The sequence below is a fragment of the Pan paniscus genome, chromosome 1 (assembly GCF_029289425.2).
Source record: "Pan paniscus chromosome 1, NHGRI_mPanPan1-v2.0_pri, whole genome shotgun sequence".
Lineage (NCBI taxonomy): Eukaryota > Metazoa > Chordata > Mammalia > Primates > Hominidae > Pan > Pan paniscus.
In genome coordinates, this window is record NC_073249.2 from 2,929,248 (window position 1) to 2,955,663 (window position 26,416).

At 39.9% G+C, this 26,416-nt stretch overlaps 1 protein-coding gene and 1 non-coding gene across 6 annotated transcripts in view; both read left to right on the forward strand.

Moving 5' to 3' along the window:
* SMYD3 (SET and MYND domain containing 3) overlaps nt 1-26,416 on the forward strand; it is a 759,415-nt gene that overhangs the window by 305,156 nt on the left and 427,843 nt on the right. The window lies entirely within an intron of this gene.
* LOC112438313 (U6 spliceosomal RNA) lies at nt 13,416-13,520 on the forward strand. Its single transcript, XR_003026767.2, has one exon. It is a non-coding gene; the product is annotated as a U6 spliceosomal RNA (small nuclear RNA).

Consider the following 26,416-nt stretch of genomic DNA (forward strand, 5'->3'; position numbering starts at 1 on the left):
TCGTTAAGTAAAAGTATTAAATAAAAATCACCCATTAGCTCACCATCTAGAAATAATAATTATTATTTTGCAGTACATATTTCCACTTTTTCTATGTATGTATCAGTATAAATCATTTAAAAATGGTTTTTTTTTTTGTTTTTGTTTGTTTTAAATTGAGACAGAGTCTCTGTTGCCCAGGCTAGAGTGCAGTGGCATGATCTCAGCTCACTGCAACCTCCACCTCCCGGGTTCAAGCGATTCTCCTGCCTCAGCCTCCTGAGTAGCTGGGATTTTAGGCACGAGCCACCACACCCAGCTAATTTTTATGCTTTTAGTAGAGACAGGGTTTCTCCAAGTTGCCCAGGCTGGTCTCAAACTTCTGACTTCAAGTGATCCACTTGCCTCGGCCTCCCAAAGTGTTGGGATTACTGGCGTGAGCCACCGCGCCTGGCCTGAAAATAGTTTTTAATAAACCCAGTGGACCTGTAGGTGATTGATGTGAGCCGGATCATTATGCTTCCGCTGACATTTCTTGGTTTGAAGTGTGGTAAGTTAGAGCAACTGAGATTTTCATAAACACTTCATTTCTGGGTTTCATCTGAACATTGTCATCCTCATTTTGCTGATACTTCCTCCTTTCCCAAGGTCAGCAGGCCGTGACAGCTGCTACTGCCACGTTTTTGATGGCCTAATTAAATATTTCATATAAAATGCATATTACCATCTGCTTAGGTTACAGATATAGTGACCCAAATAATAAACAAAATAGCATGCGTGTGCGTAAGCTGATCCAGAGAGATGAACACACATTTTCTGCATGGTAGAAAAGTGCTGGGCTTGCATTGGTTTAAAAAATGCTCCTGCTTTAACCCCCTATTAATAAGGTTGACTGCCGTTAGGGATGAGCAATTTTTGTGGATGTGTCCATATTCTCATCTGGTATCTCTTATTACCGCTACCATATATAAGGTCTGATAGACTTACTTAGAGGGGAATCTTGAGCTTGTAGGGATGAGCAGATTATTAATTTGTCTGTAAGAATTGTACTTGTCACGTTGGTATCACCATTTTCTGTCAATAGCCATGGAAACTTAGGTTTATATAAAAGCAAATAATATATTTTGATTGAATGAAAAAGATTTTCATTCAATGAATATGTTGTGAGAAAACCTTGTTAATATGGGGGCAAGAAATCCTCGTTGTCAAGAAACATTGTTTTCAAAGATGACTTGCATTTCTGAGACTTCATGGATTTAATGTTTCACATGATGCTTTGATAAGAAACTTTTTTTTTGGTTGGGAGGTAGAAGAGATTAGAAAGACCTAGGTTTGATATCATGACTTTAGCTAAGTAACTTAAATTTGGTGAACTTCATTTTCAGCTCTAGAAAGATGGGGTTGATAATACCCACGTCAAAAGGTTGTTTGGAGAATCAAATCATATATATGAAAAGCAAAATGCCTACTGTAGTTCCTGGGGAATTGTTAGTTGTTCCCATCCCATGCATCTTCTCTATTACAGTGGGCGTCTGTGTACATTCTTACTCAGTGTCTACACTGTTCTCCTCTATCTTCCCTATTACAGTGGGTGTCTGTGTACATTCTTGCTCAGCGTCTACACTGTTCTCTATCTTCTCTATTACAGTGGGCATCTGTGTACATTCTACCTCAGCGTCTACACTGTTCTCTATCTTCTTTATCACAGTGGGTGTCTGTGTACATTCTTGCTCAGCGTCTACACTATTCTGTATCTTCTCTATTACAGTGGGCGTCTGTGTACATTCTTGCTCAGCATCTACGCTGTTCTCCATCTTCTCTATCACAGTGGGCATCTGTTTACATTCTTGCTCAGCGTCTGCGCTGTTCTCCATCCTCTGTATCACAGTGGACGTTTGTGTACATTCTTGCTCAGCGTCTACGCTGTTCTCCTCTATCTTCTCTATCACAGTGGGTGTCTGTGTACATTCTTGCTCAGCGTCTACACTGTCCTCTATCTTCTCTATTACAGTGGACGTCTGTGTACATTCTACCTCAGCGTCTATGCTGTTCTCCTCTACTCTATCACAGTGGGTGTTTGTGTACATTCTTGCTCAGAGTCTACACTGTTCTCTTCTATCTTCTCTATTACAGTGGGCGTCTGTGTACATTCTACCTCAGCGTCTACGCTGTTCTCCTCTATCTTCTCTATTACAGTGGACATCTGTGTACATTCTTGCTCAGAGTCTACACTGTTCTCTTCTATCTTCTCTATCACAGTGGGCGTCTGTGTGCGTTCTTGTTCAGCACCTACGCTGTTCTCCATCTTCTCTATTACAGTGGGTGTCTGTGTACATTCTTGCTCAGTGTCTACGCTGTTCTCCATCTTCTCTATTACAGTGGCTGTCTGTGTACATTCTCTCTCAGCATCTATGCTGTTCTCCATCTTCTCTATTACAGTGGCTGTCTGTGTACATTCTCGCTCAGCATCTACGCTGTTCTCCATCTTCTCTATTACAGTGGCTGTCTGTGTACATTCTTGCTCAGTGTCTACGCTGTTCTCCATCTTCTCTATTACAGTGGGTGTCTGTGTACATTCTTGTTCAGCATCTATGCTGTTCTCCATCTTCTCTATTACAGTGGACGTCTGTGTACATTCTCGCTCAGCATCTACGCTGTTCTCCATCTTCTCTATTACAGTGGACGTCTGTGTACATTCTCGCTCAGCATCTACGCTGTTCTCCATCTTCTCTATTACAGTGGCTGTCTGTGTACATTCTCGCTCAGCATCTATGCTGTTCTCTTCTAGGAATAGCATCTCCGTGTTTACTTTGTTTAACTTCCACCTTAGATAAAGCCTTGGTGTCATTGTCAATCAAGATCTCCTGGTAAGCATCCACCCCACCAAGCCAGCAAGTCAGGTGTGCTCTTCTGAATTTTGTACGTGACAAGATATTGGAAGTGTGTCAAACGTTGTCCTGAAGGGAGGGAGTATCCAGTAATTTCTGTTTAGAGCCCTGTAACTGCTCTAAGCCCTCACAGTAAATACTTTTTTCAAAACAAAACAAAACTTAAAATAGCCTGGTTGGCTGTATACCAAAGTTCCCTGTTTGGTGCACTGAATTGGAAATAATTCCACAAGCAGATGCATTCATTTGTTTAATCCAAGAATTATTTAGTGATTTCCTTATTCTTTATATATCCAGTGCGAGGTGCTGAGTGCATTCATAGAAGAGAAATATCAGGTTCCCTGTTCCTGGGGTGTGCTCAGCTCAGTGACTTCACAGAGGGCACGTGATCTTAGAGTAGTAGCAGACGTGGAGCATAGCCTGAGGCACAATCCCAGACTGAATTTTGTATTAGGTATAGTGACAGTTAATCTAACTCTAAAAACATTAATTATGGACATAAGGATGGGAACAGTAGGTACTGGGACTACTAGAGGGGGAAGAGGGGATGGGGGCAAGGGCTGAAAAACTACCTATTGGGTACTAGGCTCACCCCCTGGGTGATGGAGTCATTTCTACCCCAAACCTCAGCATCACACTATATACCCATGTATCGAGCCTGTATATGTACCCCCAAATCTAAAATAGAAGTTGAAATTATAAACAAAAATTTAAATTAAAAAACCCTTTAATGCCCATTAGTTACTTATAGTCTGTTTAAAGAATAGCCAGTTGCTCTCAGCCTTTTCATTTGTTTCATTAATTGCATCTGTTTATTTACTCAGTCTGGTCAAGAAAAATACTCTTAATAGTTTATATTAAAAAGTAGGTGCCACTATAAAATTCTAAGCTTTTGCTGAAAATCATGACCTTTGATTGTTCATACTGGTAATTTATTTCTCATTTTTATGTTGCAATTACAACATTCAAAGCAGTAGACTAAGATCTAATGATTTAGAAGCACCAGAGGCATTGCTGGGCCAGGATGACAAGCCTTTAATGACTCTCTTAGGCAGTAAAAAAGCCACTGCAATTGCTGTATGAATATTCATTTAAGAAGCATTCATTGGTTGTAAATCTTTTAACATGTAGACTTTAAAAAAGATGAATAACATACTATGTACCCCGGTCATTCTTATTGAATGTGTCTTCAGATATTTTTTATCAAATTCATTTTACTGCTCTTTTTGCTTATGAAAATAAAATAGTATTTCATTAGTTGAGCTCATTTGAATATTAGAAATAAACAGAGTTCATATCATGTGAAATTGCTGACAGCTCTTAAAATCAGTCCTGCACTTTGCCCAGAGGCATTATTCACATTGCTGGTTACATCTGTTCTTGGGAAAGAGAACCTGCCTTGACTGTGAATGGGGGTCCAGTTTGCCCCAGGTTTAGTCCCTGTGATACTCAGCAAATGTTGCCTGGTTCTTTACTAAATATGGCTACCCTGTGATGAGAAGCTTTGGGCTGATTGGGCCTTATTTGTCTTCTTTTCTCTTACTGGGAAAGCAAAGACTGCTGAACATAACTGATGTCAGAATGGGCCCGTGTTAGCTATATACTGTGTACAGGTCAAGCACATAACTATTAATAGTAAAAATCAACTTAGACAGGGGAACGGGATTCAGATCCAGCAGTTTTATCCTAGCCCACACTCTTAACCACAATTACAATGGCAAACAAATAAATATTTTTAATTGTATGCAGTATGATTTAGTATTGGAAAGACTGTTTAAATTTTTTAAATAGACTTTAAATTTTAGAAAGTGTAGATATACAGCAAAATTGTGAATAGTACAGAGTGTTCCCCTATATATTCTGTACCCAGTTTTCCCTATTGACACCTTATATTAGTATGGTGCATTGTTACAATTAATGAACCAATATTGATATACTGGTACTAACTAAAGTCCATACTTTATTCAGATTCCCTTGGATTTTACCCAGTGTCTGTACCAGTATGCCACACAGGATACCATGTTATTTTTGGTCCTTGTGTTGCTTTAGGCTTCTCTTGGTTGGTACAGTTTTTCATACTTTCTTTGTTTTTGATGATCCTTGACAGTTTGGAGGAATATTATTGGTCAGGTATTTTGTAGAATGTACCTTACGTGGAAGGAAGGTAATACCTGTCTGAATTGTTTTTCATGATTAGAGTGGAGTTACGGATTTTGGGGAGGAAGACCACGGAGATAAAGTGCCGTTTTCATGACATCCTACCTGGAATATGCTCTATTGACTTGACTTGTTGTTGATTTTGACCTTGATCACCCAGCTGAGGTCGCGTTTGTCAGCCTTCGCCACTGCAGAGCTCCTCCTTTTCCCTTCCACACTGTCCTCGTCACAGGGACGTCACTAGGCACCACCCACACTCAAGGAGTGGGGAGCCACGTTCCACCTCCTTGAAGGAGGAGTATTTAATATGTAAATTATTTGGAATTCCTCTGAACAGGAGATTTGTCTTTTATTTATATCAGTATGTATTCATACACAATTTATTTTATATCTCTAGTTATAATCCAATAGTACTTTATGTTCTTGCCCAAAATATTCTAACTTTTGGCCACAGGGAACTTTTTCAGTTGATTTCTGTGTCCGTTTGACATATCCTCATCATTGCAGAGTTGTTTTTTTTTTTTCTTTAGCACCTCCTCACTTTCTGGCACTACAAGATGCTTCAGGCTTATTTTTTATGTTTCCTGCTCATATCCTAGAAGCAGCCATTTCTTCAATATGCCCTGTTTTCTTTTATTGGAGAATAGTTTTAGAAATTGGAGAATTTAGAAATTGGAGAATAGTTTTAGAAAACAAGATTGGGCACTATTTATGTTTATTGCTAATGAGTTTTCTTTGCTTCTAGGCCCTATGAAAGTTTTAACTTTAAAATTTTTTAAGCTGCTTGAGCTGCTATACTAAGCAACTATTTCTGTAAGTGTTGATGGCCAAAAGTGTTAAATAAATAGTTTAAAATTTGTTTTTCATTGGGGAAAGAATGTCATATTGTAGTTACAGTTGAGAATTGCCAAAAATAAAATTTAAAAAGAACAATACTTAGAAGAACATTTCTAAAAACATTTCTTAGAATTGTATAATTGTCTCAGTCAACTTGCTTTTATTATTTTTCAAGATAATTTTTAATGATTTTATACAAAGCAGTGATTCCCTGGGTAATGATTGTGAAGATTTTGCCTTTTGTGCTTCTCTTTTACAGTGGATTTTTCATTTATTTAACTTGGATTAGAATTAGAAATGCAAATGCGTCAGCAATTGAATTTACCCCTTGGAATCTTGCTTTTTGCTGGACATTTACTATCTGAATTACACAAAGGAAAAAAGACAAGGAGCAGTGTCTGTACCCAGGAGTTATTGTCTAGTAGTTAATAACAAGCACTGTACAAGCATTGATCAGTCAAAACAGGAAATTTAGAAACAACCAGGAGACCATATCAGATGTATTCTGGGCAAATATCACCCCTGCCCAGGCCTAAAGAACTGCCAAAAATCTTTAAAATATTGGCTTATAAATAATGTGAAGTAGAAAAAAAATTTAAACATGACATCTCAGTGATATTTCTGCAAAGGGAGGTTTTTTTTAAATAAAGAAGTGACAGTAAAATTGATTTTCACTAGCTTTAAAGACAGTATCATCCTCTGTATCGTAAGATATTACTCTGAGAAACACCCCTTCATTCTTTCAGGTGAAAGGCAGCCTATTATCACAGGCAGCCAACCACTGCAACAGCTGGTATTGACAAAGGCTCTGACCCCTTTTGGTTAAAAATGAAGCAAAAATCCGAGTGTTCGTAGGGCTTCCTAACCTCCTGTTGAGCTATATGTAAGAACCCTTCACCCATTATAATAATCCAGGTATGCGATGTTGTATTACAGTGACCTGCAGGGTCATGACTTAGTGAGAGGCATTCTTTGTCAACACAGGGAAAGTTAACACAGAAGGTAAAATTTAGAAGAAAGGTGAATGGTTATAATATTCTTTCAGTGCTTGTGTGTGTGTGCACGCGTGTGCGCACATTTGTGTGTATGTATTTGTATATTCCTTCAGCAACATGTCGTATGGTCTAGGAATTCCTGGGCGATTTCTGGTTTTGGAGAATAGGATGTGAATGTACCTCTGAAACTGACAGAATGATGTATTACCTTGTAGGTCACTGGAGTAGAGTCCAGATGTGCTTAAGCATTTATGAAAAGTTACCTATTGTCACAGAGGCCCCGTACCACGTGAGTCCTATGAGACTTTAAAGGAAATCTAACCACAATTGAACTCTATTTCAGGTATAGCTTTTCCTGTGGTTTGATAATGACATTATACCTATTAAAATATTTTTTTGCCCTCATTATTAAAACCGTTAGTTTATTTAGTGACTTCACAGTCACAAGTTTTTTATATTTCCTGGGCAAGCAAAACCTCAGTAGCATAAACTTAGTTTTGTCACTGCCGCAGGGATCCCACTTCATATGGGCCAATAAATTTCCAGGAAACTATAAGTATTATGTCATATGTGCAAAAATGTGATGTCTTTTTTGATCCAAACCTTTGCCAGACATTCAAGAGAGGTTAGGATGTAGTAAGTGTTTGTAAAAGACTGGAGCTCTCAGTAGGCCAAGTATAGCGTAGAAACTGGCAGTGGTGAAAACCTGGCTGCAGGTACAAGAGAACACACGTATATGGATTGTAGTTACAGCTTTAGTGTGAGCGAATTAATCTTCATTGTACAAGGGACCCAATGTAATTCTTCAGACGTTTTTGTGGAAAATCTTCATGAAGGAGACTTAGATCATTGTTGTGCCATAGAATTTCTCTGATAATGGAAATGTTCTCTCTTTGTTGTGGAATATGGCAGTCAGTAGCCGTTTTCATGTATCAAACACTTGAAATGCGTTGAATGTGACTGAGGAATTGAATTTCAAATTTAATTTTAATGATGTTTTAAATTTAAATAGCTACATGTGGTTAGTGACTACCTTTTGGATAGCACAGCTCTAGATGGCTAGGTTTGGCATGTCTACTCGTGAGATAATGTCTGTGAAAAACTGTGGCATGCAGCCAGGCGCAGTGGCTGACGCCTGTAATCCCAGCACTTTGGGAGGCCTAAGCAGGCGGAACATGAGGTCGGGAGTTCGAGACCAGCCTGGCCAATATAGTGAAACCCCGTCTCTACTAAAAATACAAAAATTAGCCGGGCATGATGGCACATGCCCGTAGTCCCAGCTACTCGGGAGGCTGAGGCAGGAGAACCGCTTGAACCCAGGAGGTGGGAGGTTGTGGTGAGCTGAGATCGCACTACTGCACTCCAGCCTGGGTGACTGGGCGAGCCTCCATGTCAAAAAAAAAAAAAAAAAAAAACCCACAAAAACTGTAGTATAAGAAGTGTTCAAAAAAATGTTTACTTTTCCCTTTAGGAAGTGTGTAGACCCCCTTGATACTTTTTTAAAACAACAACCCAGAGGTTAATAAATCTTTTGTTTTAACTTTCCCGGTATAGTGCCATTGCTCATGTACCTCTTAAATTTCATGATGGTATGAGGAACCTTTAGAGCTGCAGTTATAGAGAAGTACATAAAAACAGCATACCTCTCTTAATTGTGCACCACCCCCAAATGAAAGAGAACATAATGACCAATTTGTATCCATTTTGTTCCCCAGCACTGGCTTGCGTGAACATGATTTAGAATGTTTTGCTGCTTTTGCCATTTTGGTGTACGTTTGAATAAAAGGGAAAGCTTGAAAGGGGACACAAAGGTAAGAAAGAAAAGAAGGCCTAGAATTAAAGAGGGAGAAAAAGAAGTGTGAGTACCTGGAGAGCTGCGAGGACCATAGCAGCCGTCTGCGGCTCGGAAGAACTGATTGTAGATCTACAGGAAGTGTGCTGTTGTGCTGCTGGTGGAGGCTGTCCCTGAGGAAGTAGGAGAAGACCACTAGGGCTGTGTCTGAGGTAACCGTAAGGCCTCTCCATCCTTTCTGCTGATTATGACTAGCAGCGAATTTGGATCTGATTTATACTGTGGGGAAGAAGCTTGGAGAGAAACGTGGGGTGCCAGTGTGATGGTGGTGGGTGAGTGAATGGCGGCTTGCTGTCTCTGTACATCAGGCCACAAGGCCACTGCTGGGGCTGCCTCTTTTGTCGTAGGGACTTAGTCTAGAGTTTTATTGAAGGGTACATAAAAGATCATACAAATAAACATATTCTGAAGAATATCTTCATCAGTACAGTCTAATTTAAATCTCCAGATAGTTGGTGATTTTGCTTTTTATGGACAAGTCTTTTCATTGAACTATTTCTATTTCTATGTGATCTTGTTGTATTTTAAATGTTAATTTATTCTTCCAATCTCTTCTTCCTTACTTTCATCCCAGAATTTTTTCAGATCTGTATGTTTCTACCAATGTGGCTCTCAGGTTGTCTCTAATTTGTCAGAGGTTGCAGTACCATATTTTCTTAACTGGTAGTAAACAAGATATGACGATAAATGGGACCTAAGGATACTTCTAATGAGGAATACTTTTGTCTTCACATGTTTTATTGGGTTTAACTAGAATGTAGAATGAAAAACAATATGACTTCTCTGTTTTCTTAGCATATTTTGTTCTTAATTTGGCTGTACTTATTAGAACTCCTCCAAGATTTCCTATAATCATTACATTAAAAGCCTTCATTATCAATTGAAATGCATCTTTTGTAACTACATTTCTTTTTTTTTTTTTTGACTTTACCTTTTACCTTTTTAAAAGCAATGAATGCATTACTCTTGCCAAGAAAATGTAAAGATCCCAGGAGGACTTACTGTTCTCCTTTTTCCCTAGAGAGAGCTAATCTCAAGTTCACTCTTTTTTTATTAATAATTGGATTGAGATACATTTAGTCTCATATTTACTCTTTAAAGAATATGTAATCATTACAATCATTACTAATTTTATTTCTTTTCCCTTAACCCTTTTAAAGTTACAAGGAAATAATACTGCATTTTAACATTGATAGGTACCGTAATTTTGGATTTTATTTTATTGTAGCATTTACATTAACTGTGAATCTTGGCTTTAAAAAAGCCACACATAGGTTAGGCACAGTGGCTCACGCCTGTAATTCCAGCACTTTGGGAGGCTGAGGTAGGAGGATCGCTTCGGCCCAGGAGTTCAACACCAGCCTGGGCAACACAGCAAGACTTCATCACTACAAAAGAAAAATTAAAAATGAGCCAGGTTATTTTGGAGCTTTAACATTTAACGACTGCCCTGCTGGATTCCGAAGTTGCATGAGTTCTGTAGCCCCTTTCTTTTTGCCAGTTTCTTCAATTAAACCTCTTTTCTTATAAATTAAAAAAGTAAATAAGTAAATAAAATAAAAAATAGCTGAGCATGATGGCACATGCCTGTGGTTCCAGCTGCTTGGGAGGCTGAGGAAGGAGGATCGCTTGAGCTCAGGAATTCAAGGCTACAGTGAACTGTAATAATACCACTGCACTCCAGCCTGGGTGACAGAGTGACTCCTTGTTTCAACAACAGCAACAAAAACAACAACAAAAGCCACGCATAGCTTCTTCTGTATCCAACTTTTAAGTGAAAGTTCTTAAAATCTTCAATGTATGATTCTTAATTTTTTCCGTAATAACAACACTCCAGTGTTTTCAGATGTTTCGGATTGTATCTGTTTTTGTGCAGTGGTTCTCAAACTTCAAGGTGCATCAGAATAACCGATTGCTGAAGTTTCTCATTTATTAGGACTGGGTGGGACTCAACTGCATTTGAACAAGTTCCTGGCTTACTGATGCTGTTGGTCCGTGGCCATACTTCAGGAATGACTGTGTTGTCATATTTGATTCTTCAAGAATCCAGTGAGATCTTGGGCAGATACAGATAGGGAAAATGAGGCTTGAAGACATTTGTGATCTTTTTCCAGCGACACATCATGAATTAATGGTTGAACAGGTACCAGAACCCATGAAGACCTTTCTGGTTTTCTCCTGCTCGTGGCAAGAGTTCAGTTCCGAAAAGACATCTCTCTGATTTCAAATATGTTTGATCTTTTTGTCTTATTCTTTTAAGAGCTATTCATGTGTTTGGATACACACCCCTAATATTCACATTTATTTATAATACATGCTTAAAATTTTCTTGTCTTTCAGTTACATGACTAATTTTTGTGCCTAGAGATGTTCTAAAAATGCAGTGTCTTTCTGAAGAAACAAAACCTTACATAACTTGTCAAGGCCACCCAAGGTTAATCATGAGGAAAAACGAGTTTTTTTACCCACCAGCCTAGTCTTCTGGCATTTTTTCACTCTAGCTTGCAGTGATGGTTCTAGGCAGGACCATTATTTGTGGGTCCACCAAACGAGGAATGATCCAAAACAAAGAATCTCAAAACCACATCACCGGACCCTAGCAGAAGGGCCCTGTACTGATTTCAAGGATACTTTTATATTTTGCTGCTTCCATGGAGAACTGATAGTTGGTCTTTAATTGGTACCAAAACATTGAAACTCCTGCGTGTAAGACAGTGACATACAGAATGCACCGTGAGGTGCGTTTTCTCCGTCTTCCTCTCAGTTTCTCTCTGAACTACCTTAGGGTATTCAGTATGTGGAGCATGTGGACTAGTGTCTTGAACCCGGTGTCAGCCATCCATCAGGATTTACCTGTTGAATATTGCATGGTAAGCTTTGCTAGTATAGTGAGGAAGTGCTGTATGCTTTTCTGATACTGGCTTTTCTAGTTCCTACCTCTCATTTTCTCTTGCTTTCCTTCTTCTGTTCTACTTTGATGTTGGGGTCCCTGAAATACCTTAATCCAAAATAGAAGTAGGGAGGGAAAAAATGATAGCTGGAGAACAAGGTGAAAATCTTGACCTCGACTATCTTCTATTATTTAGTATAGTGTTGGCTTTTTGTGTGTGAGTTGGGGAGGGGGACAAAGAAAATCATGATTTTAAAAAAATTTAGTCTAATTGAGTAGTAATTTAAATCAGTGTGCTTCAGCAACTCCCCTACTTCCCATGCTTCCTTTTTTTTTTTTTTTTTTTTTTTTGAGACAGAGTCTTACTCTGTCACCTAGGTTGGAGTGCAATGGCACGATCTTGGCTCACTGCAACCTCTGCCTCCCGGGTTCAAGCGATTCTCCTGCCTCAGCCTCCCGAGTAGCTGGGACTACAGGTGCCTGCCACCACGCCTGGCTAATTTTTGTATTCTTAGTAGAGACGGGGTTTCACCATATTGGCCAGACTGGTCTCGAACTCCTGACCTTGTGATCCACCCTCCTTGGCCTCCCAGAGTGTTGGGATTACAGGCGTGAGCCACCGCGCCCGGCCTCCCATGCTTTCTAATGCTGAAATAAAACTCTAAGTATACGCTGCGGTCTGTGCGTGGTGCTTTATACACACCATTTTACTTAATCCTTTGTTAAGCAGTATTATTTTGAGGAAACAGATTGAGAGCGATTACGTAACATGGCCAAGGTCTGACACTTAGTAAGTGATAAACTTGGGTCTTAAATACTAGTCTTTTGGACTTGGGCATTTAAGGACGACTAGCCTGTATTACCTTTCCTTTGAGATCCTTCCTCAGATAGGAGGTGAATTTAATAATCTGGGTTTCTTGAAATAAATTAGACTGCACAAAAACAAATCTTGCCTTTAAAACTGATCTCCATGTTTCCCCTTGTTTGTTACGGTGCCAGTTCCTTTAAACATTTGCTTGAAAAGAGAAACGTACATGTTGCTTTTAGAGACACGTGTCTCCTAAGCACATACAAATGACAGTATTTTGCCTTTGCTGTGCCTGGGAGTTTTTATTTTAGTTATTTGGGCTTTAAAAGCAGCATATGATGGAGTTTCAATTTGTCTTAAAACCACGGAGTGCTGCCATGATACGTACATAAATAAACCGTAGGGGGTCTCTTTCTTTATTTTGCCCATGGAGATGTCTGACAGCTTTGAGAAAAAAGGCAGCCACCCTGAGTGACTAGTGTCACCCATTTGTAGGGAAATAGTTGAGAATTCCTCCCAGAGCATATCCATTAAAAACCACTTCTTCAGCCTCTCCTGTGTCTTTAAAACCTTTTCATCTTTCCTATTTTGTCTTATATGTCCCTTCTTGTTATAGGAGTATGTATTTTAATAACAAATTTAATACAGTATTCAGTCTTAGAAGCAGTTAATGTTAGCTGTATAGCAAAAACAAACATATATTCATGCAGTCAGTCGTGCTCCAATATGGAATAACTGTTACCGACACTTGCGTTGTTCCCTTGCTTCCTGAGTAGCTTTGAGAAATATCATTCCTGTGAGTCTCAGCTTCCTTATGTCTAAAAAGCTGATGATAGCATCTCTTTAGATATTTGTAAGAGTTGGATGAAATAGTGTGCATTGTAGAAGAAAGCGCCTCTGTGTAGTGGGGTGGGAGGGAGGACATGGCAACAAGGTACCTTTCTCTTTAAGAAGTTAGAAGTTTGCCTTCTGGAAAACAGTTATAAAATCAAAACCCAATGGCTAGTTCGTGCTTCAGCAGCACATATACTAAAAAATTAGAATGAGACAGAGAAGATTAGTATGGCTCCTGTACAAGGGTGACATGCAAATTTGTGAAACACTTCATATTTTTAACATAAATAAACACAATGGCTAATGAAACATACAGACCTTTTTTTTTTTTTTTTTTTTTTTTTGAGACAGGGTCTTGCTCTGTCACACAGGCTGGAGTGCAGTGGTGCGATCTTGGCTCATTGCAGCTTTTGCCCTGCAGGCTCCAGTGATCCTCCTCACTAGCCTCCCAAGTAGCTGGGACTACAGATGTGCACCACCATGCCTGGCTCTTTTTTGTGTTTTTAGTAGCGATAGGGTCTCACCATGTTGCCCAGGCTGGTCTCAAACTCCTGAGTTCAAGCAGTCCACCCACCTCGGCCTCCCAAAGTGTTGGGATTACAGGCGTGAGCCACCACGCCTGGCCCCAGACCTCTTAAAGAAACATATTATGGGCAGGCCTATAATCGAGTTCTTAACATAGATATTAAAAAAAAAATGTCAACCACAAATGTTAGCAACTTGTGCCACTTTTAAAAAGCAAACTTGTTCAGAGTTTCTGTTTGGGATGACAAAAATCTTTTGGAAATAGTGGTCATGGTTACACAACATTTTGAATTTAATGCCATTGAAGTGTACACTTAAAATGGTTAAAGTGAAAATTTTATGTTATATAAAAATATTTTTTAAAAAGTCAGTGAAGTGAATCTTTGCAGGGCTCCATTAGGCATTGTCTAGGCCAGAGAAAGCTAGAACTGGGGCCATACTGCACAGCTCCTGGGGCAAGGGGATCCTCTTTTCAGAGTCCAATCTGGACTCTGATCGCTCCTGTTCGCTGCTGTATTTCTAGCTCTAGGCCAGGACGTGCTGGATGAATGAACAGTCTGTTTGCTTCGTGGTTTATGCAACTCATTGCTCTTGCTGTAGTGCCAGACACGACAACATTCTGATTATAGTTTGACTTCCTATGCAGGGAGAAAACATGAAGGACAGAGGCTGAGTGTCCGGTCCTTTCACCCATTAGTTTTTTTATTGTAAATTAATAAATCGATATTTATTATACATTCTTAAAAATCCCAAAACAAGTTCGAGCTTTACAACTTGACACCAAGAGGTCTACTAGATACTTTTTATCAAGATGGCCCTCAGTGCATGTGAGGAATGTGAGCCACCAAGACTATTGATACGACAATGAAGAGAGCTGTTCTTAGGGGGACTTCTTGTAATATTTCCGTCAACAAGTGCTCACATGAAACTAATGCTTCAAAATGGGTTTCTTGTACTTTGCATTGTCATTATCTCCAAGGAATGGGTTCCATTATTGTGGGGTTGTTTGCTTGTTTGTTTAATTCATAGTTTTCTATTCAAACAATGACTTGTTAATCATGTTTGTTTCAAAAAAGATGAATAAAAATTTACTGGTCTCTTTAGGGCTGCAGTCTTGCTTAGAAATGAACGGAATCTAGAAATATTTTAATTAAGAAATTTAAAAGTTTCAAAGCTTGTAGTTTTAAGATGTGCTTGTTTTTTCACAGTGGAGCTATTGAAAAATCCCTCAGCAGCTTGCTTTACCATTGTGTTTTCTGAATGTTTTCTGCAATGATCCTCTTGAGCATTTTAAAAGAAAAAAAATTGTGCCAAATTAGTTTTAAAAATTATTCCTTGCTTTCTGTTCTCTTCATGTCTATGTCTTGTGTTTCTTTGCCTGAACACAGTACGTAAGAACCTTATTGTTTTCTCAGAGTGCTTTTGGGTCCTTATTTGATATCTTTTCCACTCTTCATTCCCATTTGTTTCTCCTTTCTTTTCTTTTTTTTTTTTTTGGAGACAGAGTCTCACTCTGTTGCCCAGGCTGGAGTGCAGTGGCACGATCTCTGCTCAATGCAGGCTCTGCCTTCCGGTTCACACCATTCTCCTGCCTCAGCCTCCCGAGTAGCTGGGAGTATAGGCGTGCGCCGCCGCACCAAAGTGCTGGGATTACAGGCGTGAGCCACCTTGTTTCTTCTTTCTTAAACGCAGATCTTTTGACTGGAGCTGTGGAACTGGGGTCAGAGTTGAGCTCCGTCAGCATATCACCTCGTTATCTAGCACATCACACCTACTTTGTATGTTTGTGTAGCAGACCATTTCTTCTTTTGTGTTTCCTCATTTTACATTTCATCTCTTCAGTCACAACGAAAAGTTGTTCCGTGAGACCTCTTGCATAATGACTCTAAGGGGCTTTAGAGACATTCTCCTGTGAGGTAACTGTGCCTGTGATGTGGGGAGAGTGTGAGACTGGGAAGCAGAAGACCGGAATGTGATACAGCCTTTCCCACCACTTGGCTGAGGAACTGCTGTTGTGAACCTTTTGCCCTGGTGGGATTATTGTAAGTATTCAGAGGGATCATTTTGAGAGGAGAAGTGCTGTCGACATTGACAGTGCCAGACTGTCATAGGTCGAGTTTTCATTGTCTCTTAGTTTTGGGGCTGATATGAAATGAACTTGGGTCTTTTTCTGAGGCCTTTCAGAAAGTTAGCAATTAAACGAGAATTCTAAATTCTGTTTTTTAAATTCACCCACCGTGCTGTTCTCTGGTTTCAGAGTACTTGTGCATGGTAAGGGACTGTGAGGAAAGACTTTGAAATGATTAAAAAAAAAAAAAGCATGTTTTGTCTACTCAACCATCAGGTCAGCTCTGCCTTTCACTGTCTTTGAGCTGTACTAGAATTGTGTGTGCTGTAGAAAATAGACAGTAAAGCGCCTGGTTCTTGTCCATAAAATGCAGTTGTGTTTGGAGAATGCAATAGATTATTTTCCTATGCATATTGACCAGTTTTGCACATTTTACATCTTGCTGGCATTTCTGATGCTTATGTATTTGTGTCTTCTTTGAATTCTTTTAAAAATCAGACTTAGCATCTTACTCGTTCTCTAGTGAGTTAAATCTTTTATATGTGTTTTATTAATTTTGAGAATCATTATTTTACTTTACAGAAAATTATTTCTTAACAATACAGTAAAAAAACACAATTCTGGGAATTAAGGGAACTATTTATGTTACTTTGAGCAAGGTACTGAGCTCTGGTTTTCCTCATTTTAAAAAAATGGTGAGATTTGACCGAGACAAACCTCTAGTCTGTGATTCTATGATTTTATGATTCTATTATTCTACAATTTAATATTCTGTAAGCCCAAGGTCCACTGTCCTAAGTTTGTTAATATTTAGGTGAATTGGCATAGAATCAAGGAACTAAAGTATCTTATGTATGTAAAAATTGCGTAAGTTCTTTTTGGTATTTTTAGCATACATGTGGACATAAATTACCATTGTACAAGATACTTTGGTGTTTGTAATTCTTAAAAAGGAATTACCGGCCAGGCACGGTGGCTCATGCCTGTAATCCCAGCACTTTGGGAGGCCGAGGCGGGCGATCACGAAATCAGGAGATCAAGACCATCCTGGCTAACATGGTGAAACCGCATCTCTACTAAACATACAAAAAATTAGCCGGGCGTGGTGGCGGGCACCTGTAGTCCCAGCTACTCGGGAGGCTGAGGCAGGAGAATGGCCTGAACCCGGGAGGCGGAGCTTGCAGTGAGCCGAGATCGCACCACTGCGCTCCAGTCTGGGCGACAGAGCGAAACTCCGTCTAAAAAAAAAAAAAAGAATCACTAACATGGCAAAACCCCGTCTCTACTAAAAGTACAAAAATTAGCTGGGCGTGGTGGCAGGCGCCTGCAGTCCCAGCTACTCAGGAGGACGAGGCAGGAGAATCGCTTGAACCCGGGAGGCGGAGGTTGCAGTAGCCGAGATGGTGCCGCTGCACTCCAGCCTGGGGGATAGAGCAAGACTCTGCCTCCAAAGAAAAGGAATTATATTACTTGAATTGCTATTGACAGTTTTCAGTAGTGAGTAAAGGAAGGGTGAGCGTTCTCCAGGCAGCTTTTTAGATAAGAAGAAAAATTTATTTGCCTTTAAAAATTCTTGGCATATAACACCATTAGTGCTTATAGAAAATGATGGCTGTTATTGAAGTCTGTGACTTTTTAAAACCATTATTAAGTTCAAAAAGCATTTCTAAAACATCTAGCCTTACAGAGCATTGCATTAGGAAATGTAAGAAACAAATTGAAACTTTTATTCCTGCTGTTTGGGTAGTCACTGTGAAGCATCAATGTGGTAGGTATGTCTGAGTCACCTCAGGGTACTGTAACAAAACACCACAGACTGGGTGGCTTAACAAACAGAAATTTATAATTCCTCACAGTTCTCGAGACTAGAAGCCTAAGACAAGGTTCTGGCCCACTAGGTTTCTGGTGAGGTCTCTCTTTCTGGCTTGCAGATGGTGCCTCCTTGCTAAGTCCTCACATGGCCCTTCCTCATGCAAGCACACAGGGAGGAAGGGAGCAGGTCAATGAGCTCTCTGGTCTCTACCTGTGAGGACACTAATCCTATTGTGTCAGGTCCCCACCCGTATGACCTCATTTAACCTTAATTACTGTCTGAGAAGCCCCTTCTCCAAATAGAACCAGAGGGTTAGGGCTGCAACGTAAGAATTTTGGGAGGACACAAACATTTAGTCCATAATCTGCGATATTGTTAGAAGCAAGAAGTCACGCATCTGAGGTACATATTGAGGATGGCAAGAAGTAGTCTCCCCAGAGGAGGCTTGGTCATTGTTGAAGACAGCCAAGAGTTGGTGAGTTTGATGCCAATCTGGGTGCTTCTATAATTAGAAGATACTAATTATACTGACCCATTCCTATTTATCTGTTCTAATTTTTCAGTGGTTACAAGGTTTTCCCGATAGGAAAAAAGGGCAATATACTTGCTTTTCTTTCTTTTTGGATTTTAAGCCTGAGACCTCTTTGGGTCGTGATACATATATTTAGATTCTTTCAGCATGTGTAACAATATCCCAGAAGGGACTACTGTTTTATATTCTTTTCACTCCTGGTTTTTCTACCTACTGCCTTTACGGCTTTGGTGCTCATGGGAATACTGCCACTTAGGGAAAAATACAACCTGATCTTTTGTGGATCTTGGAGTGGCTTACTTGGTTTAAAATAATCTGGGACGTGGATAGGTGGAGTTATTTCAAGCCCTTCGGCTTTACTTCCATGCCTAATGCCTTTTCTCATCATTTATTAAAGCGCTTTGACTTTGATATGTATCCTGTTACCACCTTGTAAATCCTTTTAGTAATACCTTTCTATGATGAAGGTGTAAACACTGCTGTTTCTACCGCATTTACTTCTCCCTCTGTGTCATTTTTATAGGACTTTAAACCTGCTAATGTTCCAGGTTATTAATTTAAAACAGCCAGCCAAATAGTAGAAGCTTCTTTCTCATCTGTAATGTCCTGACCTCATTTTACCTGTTTCCTTTTCAAATTCAGTTTGGAAATCTCAATTTTCATAATCTTTTGAGCTACTACTTCACTTCCCTGATATTTGCAATTTAGCAGCCTTATTATTTTCAAGACTTTATATCAGGAGCACACATAAAATAATTACTTTTTTTTTTTTTTTTTTTGGTGCTGGACATACTCCCCTAGCTAGTCAGGATTTTTATTTATCTTTCTTTATCTTGTAGGAAATGGAATTCTTATTTGCATTTTCCCTGATTTCTCACCTTGCTTCTTCTTAACCTTGTTCTGACAGTATTTAAGGGATCTAGCTTGGATATTGTTTGCTTTTTTATCTCTTATGCCAACCTTCTTGTATTTAGTTACATGCTTAGAGCTGCCCAATTAAATGGCATCCAGTAAACTGTATTAGGGTTTGTGCTTGAAAATGCTTTGAAGACGCAGTTGATGTTTTCTTTGTAGTTTCTCGTTATTCCTCAAGTTTGTAAGTTAGTCTAATTGAAAAGTATTGTCTGGAAAACTGCCTTGTTTACATGCAGATTTCATTGATTGCCCTGGGCTTGTACAGACTTCGCAATACTTTTGTTGATGGAGTTTCTCTTATGTGAAACACTTTAGCTACCTGTCCTTGGTTCTGGACTCTAGCTCTCCAAAAGCAACATGGAGAATTTAAAGGGGCCTTAGATAAAAGCCAAAAATAGACTTAGAAGATAAAGTTAAAGGGGCTACAGTTATTTAATCTGCTAAAAATAAGGGTGTAGAGAAATTTAGCAATGTGCTAGCTGTGTCTTCTCTATGTTAAGTATGCTCATTTGTACTTAGGGGCTCAGTTAGTGTCTTCTCAGCCGGGTCTGGAAAACCTGGTATTGTGATTTTGCTTCAGTATCATCATTAGGAAGGATTTAGGTTTGAGCAATGGAAGTGATGTTGAACATAGGAATGAGTGTCTGGGGAGGAGAGGCATTGTGGAAATGGCCTCCTGAGTCTTACTTCCTGGATAAGATGGATTATGGGTAAAGAAGGTTAAAGTTTTAAGGTGTCTTCCAGATACAGGATTCTAATCTGATTGCTGTCATCAGTTTTATCTTATTTCTCTAATTGTGACTCAAAGCGCTTTATATGGTGGAAGAACAACAAAGTGCACCTAACTGTTTCATAAATGGATTTCTTGGATAAGGCTGGTGAACAGGCCCAGGTAGACTGTTGTGTGGGGTACTGGAAAGAGCACTGTACTGGGAGTCATATATCTAGGTGAGGACCCAGCTTTGCACGTAAGTGGCTACCTGACCCTGAGCCTGTGACGTTATCACTTCAGTCTCCAGTTGTCCTTTTTACTGTGTGGGAGATTGGTTAGAATAATTCTTAGGTCCCCTTTGGATCAGTTCTATGTGTGACAGTGGGAGTGAGGTCATAACTATCAGGGAGGAAGAGGTGATAGAGAAGTCGAGAGATGGGAAGAGTAAGTGGAGTGAAGGCTGAGGTAATAGGAGAAAGGGGAAGGAAGGGAGATGGCGAGGAGGGGTTTTCAGTGGGGAACTGATAAGAGTGTGGCCACCAGGGATGGAGTTTTACAAGTTTTAAAAGTTGATCTCTTTCTCTCTCTCTTTAATGTGCTGGATTTCAGTTACGATGAGAACAACAGTGGTGAGTTTTCACTTGGTCTCTCTTTTTAAAAATTAGATTAATTTGGCAGAATTTAAGACTGTTAACTCAATTTTCTCTTTCTGTTCCTTATATAAGTAGGTTAAAATAGTGCTCTTTCTTTGAAGATTTCAAATAATTCTTTTTATTATTACAAATGCCCCCTGTGAAATAAGCAAAGGTAATTATCTCTACCTGATCATTGGGGAAATGAAGGTACAATGTAATTAAACAATTTATTTGGGAATTTAGTATGCTAGTGTTAGAATTCATTTTTCAAATCTCTCTACCTGGCTTCTCTGCTTTAAGTTGTGTCTGTGTATCTGGAGGATATGTTAGCCAACTGGTGCTTGGCACACGGGTTGTAGAAGTACTAATATATCTCAGAGATGGACACCCTTCATCTTCTTGAATGCATCTTAAGGACTAGATCCCAAAGGGGACCCCTATGTGTCTGTTTCATAATTCAGTAACTGAATTTATTTCTTATAAATAAAACCATACAAGTTAAGAAAAATCACATACTTATGGGGTATTCTGACATTTCCTGTGTTTTTGTGTAGAGGAGATCTTTGGTTGCACGAAGTGTGAATCATGAAATGATACAATTTATAGTATTTTCTTTGAATTTCCTGAGTCCTCTAGATGTCAGACAGGATGTCAGATGTACTGCCATTACTGAATAGTCTCAGCTGTGAGGAGTGGCAGGGATGTCAGCTGACAGCCTGAAATGCTTTGCATTAGTTTTGTAAGTACACAGATTTCCTTACATCACAGCTGAGTATAATGTCAAGGATGCCTCCTACTTCCACTGGAGCTGAGACTAGTGTATCTGTTTGAAGATCGGATGAAGAGTACAGGAAAACCTTTGTCCTTCAGTGCAATCATTTGTATTAGAAATTTGTAAAATATACTCTAGGCAAGACATTGATTTGCCTTGCTCTCTTGAGACACTGCTTTGCATGGCCATTTCTCTCAGTGGAATGAAACCTCTGTTCACAAGAGCACTTGTTTCCACATCCCGGAGGCGCATGGTTCCTACCACTTCTCAAGGATGGGAATGCATGTGGAGAGATGAATGATAGTAATTTTCATGGTTAAATGATACTTTATCTGTAGGAACAAATGGAACCCCTATGATGGACATATTAGAGTAGAGTGTGTTCCTCGCCTGATATTTTGTTGCTTTTAAAGCACGTCACATCTCTTTATGGCTCCTTACGCCTCTTTCTCTGTTTCTGTCAGTTCTGGGGAGTGTTTCTAAAGGGAGGAATCTCTTGCTGGAAACTAGGTATAGTGATTACCCATTCTCTTCTGCCCTCCTGAGTTTTTTTTTTTTTTTTTGAGACAGAGTCTTGCTCTGTTGCCCAGGCTTGGAGTGTGGTGGTGCGATCTCGGCTCACCGCAAGCACTGCCTCTCAGGTTCAAGCTGTTCTCCTGCGTTAGCCTCTCGAGTAGCTGGGACTACAGGCATCCGCCACCACGCCCAGCTAATTTTTTTTGTATTTTTAGTAGAGATGGAGTTTCACCATGTTAACCAGGATGGTCTTGATCTCCTGACTTCGTGATCCGCCTGCCTCGGCCTCCTAAAGTGCTGGGATTACAGGCGTGAACCACCACACCCGGCCTAACCCTCCTGAGTTTTTAAATCAGGTGGCAAACATTTGCATCAGTCTCCAAAATCAAATCTTCATGACCTTGAGTGGAAGGTATAAGGTAGAATAGGTAGTTTATATATATACTTATATATATATAAGTAGTTTATATATACACATATATAGAGAGAGAGATTATGTTTTCTAATATACATATATGTATATATATTTTCTAATATATGTGTATATATATTTTTCTACTATATGTAGATATATATTTTCTAATATATCTATATTAGAAATCATGCTTCTTAATTTTTTTTTTCAGACAGGGTCACCCAGGCTGGGTGCAGTGGCACGATCACGACTCACTGCAACTTCAGCCTCCAGGGATCAAGTGATCCTCCCACCTCAGCCTCCAGAGTAGCTAGGACTACAGGCATGCACCACCGCACCCAGCTAATTTTTTTTTTTTTTTAGAGATGGGATCTTGCTATATTGCCCAGGGTGGTCTTGAACTCTGTGGCTCAAGTGATCCTCCCGCCTTGACCTCCCAAAGTGCTGGGGTTATTGGCATGAGCCACCACACCTGGTCTCATGTTTCCTTTTAACTGAGTACTTAATTCACACCTTCTCCTCTTTTGGCTGCTACTCTGATAACAAGTAGGTCCCCACCTTTGAAGAACATTGCATCTGACCAGACTGAGAGCCAGGGTGAACATGGGCCCCAGACCAGAGCTTTTGGAATAACAAGTAACAGCAAAACCCAATCTTTCCCTTCACTTAGAAAGAGACTGTTGGATGGAGGGTCCAAATCTCCACTATCCACACATAGAAAGCCTGGAGCTCAATGCCAACATGGAAACCAAAATTTATCAGGAATGAAATGTAGTATCCCCTCATATACTCAAGGTTAAGATGGGTTTTGAGAAATATGTATCTGACCATCTGGCTTCTTCTAGGAGAAGTGGCCTCACTCCAGCACTTTTAAAAGATGTTTTTCTTGCTATTACATTTCCCAAAGGGGGATTAAATCTACTAAAAGGGATCTAGTGAATCTGAATAAATCAGCTGTCTCATAAGAAACATTCCTGGATGATGATTTCTGGTTGCTGAGATTATTCAGCACATTATTTCAGAGTGGCAAAATTGAGGGCAATCTGAGAAAATAGAATTCAGTGGTGGCAATATTTGCTGACAGATTTATATGTAGGACACACATACATACAACCCCCATTTTTTCAGTCTGTATGTCAAGAGATCAAGACCCCTCATCACCAAAATAAATTATTTTGTGCATTACAGTGAAGAGGACAACAGAGGGAAAGACGCTGTCTTGGAGGGCAATTGAAAGGCCTTTTGCGAAGGTCCATATCACTCTGAAGTGGAAGGACTGGAGCCCAGTGCCATGTGGCTTTCGTTAGCTTGACCACTCCTCTTCTTTGGGTGCAGTGACCTCACTGGAAGCTGTTTCTTCCACTTGTTCTGCTGGCTACTTCTCCTCCTCCTCCTCTTCCTCTTCCTGTTGGGGTTAGAGGTTTGAGTATTTCTGTATACATTCTTGCATGGCCTTGAACTTGTTTATATAATCTGAGCCCTTGAATCCTCCATCCTACAATGGAAGCAGGAAAAGTTTGACTTGAACTGTTCCCTACAGGGGCCTCTGGCCATTCCCCTAAGGCCTGGGTAGTTTCAGTTAATGTGTCCATTTGGCAGTATCTATCCGTGCTCCTCATAGGGATCGCTGCAGTCATCAGCCACCAGCTCTGCATTGATTGGAGTCTAATGGGTTTTTTTTTTTGGTCACAAATATGATTCAGTCTTTCCCTTCTGGCTAGCGTAGAACATGGCTACAGGCTGGCACTTAGACCTCACAGAAGAAGCAGTGGCAGCTCAGTTTAATTAAAGACAAAGAAATTTCTGTTGATTGAAACTCGCTCACTTTGGGGACCTTCAAATTAAGAAAAAAGGTCTGCTTGCTGAGGAGGCCGTAATGAGAGAGATGGAGTGGCTCTGCCTGTTTTTATTCTGTAGCCACGCATGCACTTGTCCATTCATTCATTTGCTTATTTCAGTAAATATTGATCGAGCAGGCATGATGTGGCAAGCGTGAAAATACTTCCACAAAGCAAGTAACTCGAGTGGAGCCTCTCCCACTTCAGTGGTGTTTTTGGCTTATACTCTGTCTACGGCATTTCTCAACTGTATGTCAGCGACTCCCGGTCTAGGAGATTGAAAATGGTGGTGTGTGGTATTGCTCCTCGGTTCATGCAAGTTCAGTCTTTAATCTTTTCAGAGTGGCTCCAACCATCTTTTGGGGCTTTACCTTCCTCTTGAATCATCAAATTCTTGAAGGTGATGGGTGCCACCTGCTTGATTCCAGAAGGACCATCTCTGATCCCTGGCATTGTTCATTCAGGTGACTGGCAATTGAACATCCAGCCCAGATTTACAGTTGCAATCCTATGGGAAAGCTCCCTCCTCCTGCCATTTCACCTTTGGAACTGTTGCTACACTCTGGAAGATTTTCCAATCACTACATCTAATTAGAAGGATGAATAAATTACCAAAGCAAGTTAAATTACCTTGTGTGTCATAACAATAATTAACATTCAAATAGGAAACCACTGCCATTTTTATAAACATCACTAAATGGAGGCAGCACCCTTTTTGAAAGCAGGAACCAAGAGAGTACCCCCTCCCTAAGCCTGCTGTAAGGATGGCCTGGGGGAGTTGCTAGGCGAAATGTTGAGAACATCCGTCTGGTTGAGATTGATGTCACTGGAGAAATTCTTTAATTGCTCTACTTAATATCTGAATCCTTCGAAGTAGCAACTTTTCTATGTACTAATCATTATCCACTCTGTCCTCGTAGCTCTATGTGTTTTGCTTATCTCTTCCATCTTTCGAGAAGGAATGGAAATTGATCTGGTCACAAGACATTTTTGGACTAGGCTTTACTTAGAAAGCAGGTCACAGCCTTTTTAGACCGCACCTTTCAACAGTTCCGCTCATTCCTTGCTCATTTAATATACCTACCTTAGTTCTTTTTTGCTGTTCTTAAACATTTTCTGTCCTGAAAATGTTTATTCTTCTCCATGATGCTACTTCGGTGTGGTCTCTTGATTTTATGTTTGTGCTTTTTTGCTTTTCTATAGAGTGGGATTATCAATTGCTTTTATTTATTCAGTAGGCTGCCATGTCTAGAATTTATTTAGACAATTGAAGGGGTAACTCGGTGCAACTGGCTTAAATAATAATGAGTTGTTAAGGGTTTCTGTTTTGTTCTCCTTTTAAACTTACAAACTCTTAAATGATGTTTGGATTGTAAGTGATGGCATGTAATTTAAGAAGACAGCATTGAAGTTGTAAATTTGCTCATAATTGAGAGATTGTCCCTAACATACTCCTACATGTTTCTACTGAAGAAAACAGTATATTAGCAGAGTGTAGTAAGGTTTAAATCACCTGATTTCTTAATATTATGAATAGGTGGCTCTTGTGTTTTGAAAAGATTTAACCAAGCCATAAATAAAATCATAGATCTTTATACCCTCAGGCCAAATATAAATCACAGTGGTTCCTGTAATATCCAAACAGCAGGCCTAAAAACAATTTAAAGTTTCTTTTCCTTTTCCTTTGTGTTTCACCAATTTGGGTTAAAGTCTATGGTTTGGGGATTCAGACATTATGTTTGTATGTTATACGTGCATTCTTTTAGTTCAAGAGTGGCTAACCTCACCGTCTAAGGGGAAGAGCCAATATTACCAGTGCCATTAACAAACGGCCAGTATAGGCTGGTGTGGTGGCTCACATCTGTAATCCCAACACTTTGGGAGGCTGAGGTGAGCAGGTTGCTTGAGCTCAGGAGTTTCAGACCAGCCTGGACAACATGGCAAAACCCTGTCTCTGCAAAAAATACAGTAATTTGCCAGGCATGTTGGCACGCACCTGTGGGCCCAGCTACTCAGGAGGCTGTGGTAGGAGAGTTGCCTGAGCCCGGGAGGTCAAGGCTGCAGTGAGCTGTGATCTTGCGCCACTGCATTCCAGTCTGGGCCGCAGCAAGACCTTGTCTCAAAACAAACAAAAGCCTATATAAGCATTAATCTCATTGCTTCGAATATGTTTTCATGTTGCGGAGGGTCAGACCATGTAAGTGTTTTCCAATGTTTTAAAGAGTCAAATGTTACTTTTTTGTTACGGTATCAATTCAGTTCAAAATAATGTTTTGTTTTTTAATGTTTATCTCTTTCTGCCAAGGGCTCTGAAGTGCTAAATATAGTCCTTCTTAAGAGCCGGACAGTGGTGAATGGATGTAGGAATGGCCTGGATCCACTGGTACTTATGGGTGTAGTTGAGGAAGGCTAATTTTGTCAGCTGACCTGATTTT